We start from the raw sequence: 8,442 nt of genomic DNA on the forward strand, positions 1-8,442 counted from the left end.
TCAGTCGCTGAGCAGCACTAGACCTGGTAGGATGAGTGGCTCTGTAGGGGTCAAGTAGCTTGAACACAGGACTGTGTATTAAAGGAAAGTCTATCTTATCACACCAAGCAAGAATAGAGACAGACACAGGATGACTTTTCTGCATATAAATTAGCAGGGATTCAACATAATCTGGGTGCATTAATTGATATAAACATGCACCATCCTCTTACTTTTATTTTGATAGTCCAGAAAGGAATAAGTGACATAGTCCCACTGGTGCCCTGCCTGAGCTTTGCTGCGCCACATCATTATCCAGGCCACCTGCTAGTGTGGCAACAGATGGGAGAGGCTTACCTTGTGCACCCCCGACTGACAGCTCAAGTCATGCAAGCAGACGTTTGTCAATGACAACCACAACAAACTCTGCATGACACTTGTACACCCAAACATTTCCCATATGTGGCTTTCTAATGTGCTGCATGCTAGTTCAGAGTCAGTGGGAGAGAAGTTATATTGAGGAATGAATGAAGTGCAGAGGAGGTTGGAGGCAGATTGTGGATCTACACAGTCTTGAGTGCTGATAGGATCACTACAACTGTGTTGACTCAAGCTAAAAGTAGTCATTTTTTAAAGGTTAAATCTGTTTGTTTTCATGTATGGTCACAGGAGAGATGTGAATGCTGACTGTCACTACATGGTGAGCATAAAGCTGTCTAGCATTTAATGTCTAAAATATGACCTATATACAGACCACAGTATAGCTTAGTAGTAGGACTAGAACTTGTGTTAAGTAATCTCATGCAACTTTACTTTTAGCAGCACTAGCAGCATGGCTCAAGGGATGACAAAGGCAATGTCGTCATGTTAGCATGCTGACATTAGCATTTAGCTCAAAGCACTGCTGTTTCTCCGTACAGCCTGACAGAGCTGCTGGCATAGCTGCAGACTCTTAATCCTGTTGTTTAATAAGGTTAGTGTTTGGCAAATGTAACAACAACACTATCCAAACACAATACATGATACCTGCATGGTGAATAGACAGAAAGTTCCTTTATAAAAAAAAATGCTAATCTTGATATCTATCAACCATGAACCAATAAGTTATGGATTTCATCTTAGTAAGAAGTTTAGGACACTTGTATTAAAAGTGAGAACAAAACAAACTGTTTAGGGAGAATTTAAAGAACTTTCATTTTCCCACAACAAAGTACATGTGCAGTTTATTTGCTGGCCATTTGAGTTGTGCAATATTATCTTGTGAACTAGTTATTAAACTGTATAATTTGCAGTGTACAGAAATAACTGTGCATCAACAGTCAGTGCCATAATATGCAACCAAAGGCTAAAACGATTAGGGACAACTTAGCTGTTTGTTAGCTAACATTAGCTATGTGTTAGCAAGCTAAGGCACTTGAAAACTACCAATACATTTTTATGTTGTTTGCTAATAGACAGAACTGATAAGGAGGCTCCTTCACTCAGTACAAAGTCAATGGAGATTGATGAATTGTTTCCCCCTCCGATATGGGTGGGATTTTATCATAATTGTTTGGTCTCCATTATATGATTAAAAAATACGATGTGACATTATTAATGATGCATAATTATGTAATATCAGCTGTATTGTATTATAAATATGACATTGTGAACAAACTTAGTTCTGAGATTAAGACATTAAGACAGAATTCGAGACTTCTCTGATGGGTTATATCTCATGTTTGTGCAGTAAAAAACAAATATAGCATAATTAGTTTTTTATAACAGACTGAATTGGAACTGATTATGTGCTCTCATATAAGCTCGACATGATCTCAGCCTGATATGTGTTATTATGTGGCAGTATGACTCAGTGTTCAGTGCGTCTCTGTCTGGAATGACTACTTTTTTTCGGCATGTGTGAAAAAATTCACATGTCTGGTGTTACTGTGAATACAGGGTGGATGTCGAATCAGGTACTTTGTGCATCTAAATGTAGATATGGTCCCCTGGCTTATCTGGGTCTGTATAACATTCGTCGAGACAACTATACAAAATACCCTGCTTAGGGATTAAGTCCAAGATTTGAGGTGTGTAGCTGAGTTTGCATTTTGTGTGTGTGTTTTGTGTGTCTGTGTGTGTACACTCTCGTCTCTGCAGGCCCTGATCAAGCCACATTGTACTGCCCGGACTCTGGGTTGTTAGATCTTTTTGCTCTTTCCCACTGTGCTGCACAGTTATTACTTGCCTCCCGCCGCTTGCTTTCTGCTTTTATTTGTAAAATTCAACTTTTAAATATTTCTTATTATATACCGAAGCCTCCAAAGGCCTAACAACACACATACACACACCTTTTACTGTGGCCATCGTCCCTCTCACAAACAAACTTTCTCAGTGTGCCTCTCTCGGTCACAAACACAAAACACGCTCGCACCAATACACACCAAGAGGAAAGCATCATTTCAGATTTGCTAAACATCATTCACTTCCTTGCCGTGGGGAGAACAGTCTCTGCCTCATGCTCCATATTGATGCTTGATAAATGTGTCAAATACAGCGTAGCATGCATTTAGTTTGAGCATATGTATCTACCAGCCTCTCAGGGGTAATTAGTAATGGATAAAAGTTACACATTCAATTTTTAAATATTTCATGATGTTCCATCATTGATGTTTTGTTGTTGTTGATGCGTCCTCATCGTGGGGCGAGCAAGACGGAGATGCTATCAAAGACTTTGGGATTATTTTCTGGCAAGGACATTTTTCCTTCTTCCAAAAAAAGAAAAACTGCTTTGTCTCCGCTTGTGTCCTTTTTATTACACACTCAGTAGAGCTGAACAATATTGGCAGTCAGCACTTTTTTAATGAACATTGTGAAACATATGGACCCCGCTCTATCTGTGTAATTACTTCTATATAGAATTTATTTAAGCGGCCCACTCAAATCCATCTGACCCCATTCAAAAACATTTGTTTTTTTTAGTCCCTCAAACATCTGCAAGGGAATGCAGCTGACAGCGTACATTGATTAACATTCTGCTACAATGGTTTATTCATTCATTCAATACCGAGCCTAATTGACCATGTGCTGACCCCTCCCCCGAACACCAATCGTCCAGTCATAGCTTACTAACTAGGCATGGCAGGCCTGTCGAACACTGGTTTTCTCCACATGCTGAAGAAGTGTCTCTGGTAGTTAACACCGCGGCTCACGTCATTCACTCATGAGCAACCTTGAAAAAAAATAATAATGAAGCAATCCCCCAGTTGTAACTAATTTTCGTTTTATTTTAGTAGACAAAAGACCTATAGTGGATGGAAATTACTTGATTTCAGCAGCAGGTAGTTAAAATGTATGAAAAAATTATTATGCAACGCAACCCTGCCACCACTTCATAGTTGTTATATCTAAATAAAATATAATATTATACACATTTCATTTATTGATTTAAAGGCTTTGTGTCTGACCATTTGGCCTTTTCAAGAACAAAAATTACAAGAGCTTAATTGTAAGAAAAATCGAATAAACTGTGTGTTTTCCTGCTCTAAGCTGAAAATGATCACATGTCCTGCTCACTAGCTCATTATCCAGTAGTAAGATATTGTTTCTTCTCAGGCAGAGGAACGTTTCATTAGCTAGCTAAATTTTTTGTGGGGTCAGAGGTCAGACTTGAAAACTAAAACAGCATTACATTTGCCAAACACTGCGACTGTTGTTCTTGTAATCTTACAAGTGAACATAGAGGAAGAAATCAAAGTTTATTTATAGAGCGCATTTAAAAACAACCTCAGTTGACCAAAGTGCTGTAAAAATTTTAAAATACAATAAAATCATACAAATATAATAATACAAATATAGTAATACATTTTAAAAAAAACAATGAAAACAATAAAATAATACTAAAACAATAAAATAATAATAAAAAAACTAAATTTAAAAACAGAGTTAAAGTTAAAAAGGAAATTAAAGAGTAAAAAGAAAAAAGCTATTTTAACCAATTGTGGGAGTTAAATACAAATCAAATATTTAACAAATGATTACTAATTGAACGCTAAAATTACTATTCAAATGTGTAGCTGCCACTCCTCCTACAGCAGCTACAACTCTCCGCTGATCTGAACTCATCAGCCTCACTGCTTACAACCTCTTCCTGTTTTTGAAATTGTGTCTGGGTTTAGCAGTTTGACCAGCAGGACACTGAGACGGGCTTACTTACTAGCTAGTTAGTTGGCGAGCATGTATACTACAGCACTGTTTTTTTTTCTGCAGTGCTGTCAATCAACAAAGGAGGCTCAAACTTTATTCTTAGACCACAATCCCCACTGGGGCTTCATCAATTAATGATATTAAGTTACACCACACACCGAGCTCATGAGGCACATTTCTAATTGAGGTGGAGAGGACAGTGGGGACATATTGATTTCAGCGGCTTTTAAAAATACTATTTGGTTATTAAAAAATGTGATTAACGATTTTAAGTGATTTTTTAATTAACACAATATTTTTTTCCAGACAGTGTTTGACCTTTTAGATTAAATCGTGTTAAATTTTGAGATTCTGAGACTAGTCAATCATTCTAAAAGTCATAAAAACACTAAGTTTAAACTTCTTGTCCATCAGGGAAATCATGACAAACATCCCTATGTGTAACAACCACATCTGCAGTGCATTAACCAGTGGTGGAAAAAGTATTCAGACCTACTTAAGTAAAAGTACTAATACCACACTGTGAAATTACTCCACTACAAGTAAAAGTCCTGAATTCAAACTAACTGAAGTAAAAGTACAAAAGTATCAGCATCAAAATGTACTTAAAGTATCAAAAGTAAAATTTCTCGTTATGCAGAATGGACCCACTCAGATTGTTTGAAATATTCCAAATATATTATCAAATTATTATTATTGGTGCATTAATGTAAGCAGCATTTCAATTTTCTCAAGGTAGGGCTCATTTTAACTACTTAATATACTGTTTAATTTATAATAATCATTTTAAATTGAACGTGTTTAATGTTGACCTGAAATGTAAAACTGTCAGATAAATGTAGTAAAAAGTACAATATTTGCCTCAATATGTCTTGGAGTATGAATGAATGAATGATTTATTTCAAATATGCAACAACAATACAATAATAATAATTCATCAACAGGAGTCAGCCCTAGTGACTCCTGCACTGATAAGGCCGCCAAGCACTCTATAAAAATGCCTCAACATATTTGAAAATATATTTTTTATATTATATAATATTTGGAGTAGAAGTATAAAGTTACATAAAATGGAAATACTCAAGTACATGTACCTCAAAATTGTACTTAAGTACAGTACTTGAGTAAATGTACTTAGTTACATTACACCCTTGGCATCAACCTCTGAATACAGTGTGTAGGTACATATTCAATATTTATAATAGGCAAAATTATGGTTATTACAAATGGTCAGAAATATAGTGTTTAAAATACAAATAATAAAGCATAAATCTCTGACTTGTTTGTTCAAGTATGGACTGTAAGCTAAGGATATGTTAGAATGAAATAATGTTTTCAACCAACTCATTACGCTAAACATCCTACTTATATAAGCTGCCCGAGATCTCCAGTGTTCCACGTCGACACCTCTCCTAATGACCTCAGCTGTTGATTTGTTTGTCTGATGTGTTCTAGTTGAAATTCAAAGTCTGATATCTTATCCATGCTCTGATTATATGATTACTAAATCTAATGAGCTCGTTAATTGCTCCGAGGCATTTTAATGAAGGTTCTAATTGAAAAGTATCCAGCGCTGATAGAGAGAGGAGACCCTGGAGAACTTCAGCGCTGGATAGAGACAATTCACACGGCAGAAATATTTTATTATTTTTCGCATATCAATTAATTGGTTTTCAATTTCTGTGTTTGGTGAACTAACGTCAGAAATGGAAATGACGGGAGATTGAAATAGATATTTCATCATAGGGAGAAACCTGCAGTTGTGTTGTGTTTCGACCAAACACCAAAGCTCAATTATCAGGTATGTGTGAAAAAACATTACTTTTAACAAACCTGAAAGAAAAAAACCCTTTCATTTCTGCTGTGTTTTCTCATTTTTAATTTGTCATTCCTTTGGCTTCTTGCAATTTTCTCCCATGACTTTGCTGAATGTCAAAGGAAAATATTGGCCAGAAAATTTCTTAAATTAACTCATGCATTCATTCATGTTTTTTTTCTTCTCTCCTTATCTGCCTCTTTGTTCCTCTGCTCCTCACATTCCTCTCCTCCCTCTCCCCTCCTTCATAACATGATTTGAACTATCCATCCATAATCAAGATTATCATCACAGCTACCATGCCGGTAATGACCTCGACAACAGATGAATGGTAAATCAATAAGCACTGACCTTGCAGCATAGTCACACTGGGCCTCTCTCACTCATAGAACAATAACTTCATTATAGAGGGAGACAACCAAAATAATGGAGGTGTTATTTTATGAAATTATACTCATAAAAACCATGTGGATTTCTGTGTTGTGGCCTAGTAAGGGAAAGAGATTGATCTGTAACTGGAAGGCTGGGGTTCAAGCTCAGTTAATAGAAGTTATTTGCCGTGCTGAAGTGTCCTCGAGCAATCCTGGAGTCTGGTGGGTTTTTTTTTTTTTTTTCAAATCTTTGAGCCTGCCCTCAATTTAATTAATTATGTCCACGTTTGTTTTGTCCGTATAGATAATGGATCCCTCTTGGGCCTCGGTCATCATAAAGTCACCCTTTTAAAATCTCAAAACTGGAGAGGGGTCATGGACTTTATTTGTCAAGAACCATTGAGCATTACTTGAGCAAAGGCACTCCAGCTGCCCCAGTGGAGCTGCTCAGTGGCCGGCAGCTAATACTAGAAACTGAGCAGCCTCCAGATTGAATCAGCAGCACAGAGCTGAGAGAGGAACAGGTGTTCATTTTGGTTTTGCCTGGGTAACTAACAGCTAATAAGACTCTCCAGCAACGCTTCTGTGAAGCTGTACTCTGGAGCTAATGGCACACTGGCAAAGATAACATGCTGATGTTAAGTAGGTACAGTAATGTCTATCATGCAAACAATCTTAGTTTAGCATTTTAGCATTGCTAGCATTTGCAACCAACCAATTATTGTTAAAACATTATGCTCAAAAGCCCTAAATACTCTCAGGAAGGATTAATAATAACTTTCAATAGCAGCCATGTAATTATTTTATGCATATAATGTGTGCTTATCTTATCGTATCGCATCGTATCGCATCGTATCGCATCGTATCGCATCGTATCGTATCGTATCGTATCGTATCGTATCGTATCGTATCGTCTCGTCTCGTCTTGTCAAGCCAGATCTCAGCCTCATTAGGACTTTGCTTTGAATGTCACAGTGCAAACAGCTTAAATCACATGGAATCCGATTATTTTTAAAAACCTGGGCCAATTTCATATGTGGTCCTAAATTGGATACAGGTCTGATGTTTTCCAATGCGACCTCAGTCATGTCGCAGTTCATTCGACTTTTACGTCACTCTAAAGCAGCGGTTCCCAAACTTTTTTAGCCATGCACCCCCTTCTACGTCCCAACTGGGTTGACGCACCCCCAATCCCCCACACCTTCAAAAAAAACAAAATGCAATAAGATTTTTTATAGCCATATTAAAGGTGGAGGATGATGACAGGCTCAGGATCAGAGGCAGAAAGCAGATCAGTTGGGAAAATGTTATAATATTTTGAGCTGCGTTGAACAAAAATTGCTGCAAATTTAAATGAGCGTGGAGTGAACACAACCCCGTCATCATAACACAGGTTGGAAAAAAGATACAAGAACAAGAAGATAACTTCTTCTACGCTTCATTATAAGATCAAAAACAACCAAAAATAGATGCAAAAATGACCAAAGATGACACAAAATTATCAAAATAGGCACAAATTGACCAAAAATACATGTAAAAATGACCAAACAACCAAAAAATAGATGCAAAAATGAACAAAAAATGACACAAAATTGAATAGCCTGTATTTATTAATTAATTAATAACACGTCTTTATTGTGTGGGGGTAAAAAATTTAATTGTGTCATTATCAGACCGCCATTACATTTTTCATCTCGTGCACCCCCTAGCAGCAGCTCACGCACCCCCAGGGGTCCACGCACCACACTTTGGGAATCCCTGCTCTAAAGCAATAATCGTCAAAATGCTGTGCCGGTGGGAGCAGAAGTCACTCGGATGTGGTCTTTACAATAGATTATTACGATACTACCACTCCGACTCCTTATCCACACAAATCTCCGTACAGACATAGTAGCCAGTGCTCCACAAAAAGCCATTGTTAACTTCGCCGACTTCTGCTGCACAACAACTTGAGAATGAAACTGAAAACTTTGACTTCAGTAGCTGCCATGTGTACTTCCGTACACAGCATGTTGCTTGTGACATCTTTGTTATTGTTCTTCTGCGTGATATAGGCCACATTTAAAAAGTAATGTCAACAGCCATCTTACT

Source organism: Centropristis striata, chromosome 21, assembly GCF_030273125.1.
Source record: "Centropristis striata isolate RG_2023a ecotype Rhode Island chromosome 21, C.striata_1.0, whole genome shotgun sequence".
In the NCBI taxonomy this organism is placed as follows: domain Eukaryota; kingdom Metazoa; phylum Chordata; class Actinopteri; order Perciformes; family Serranidae; genus Centropristis; species Centropristis striata.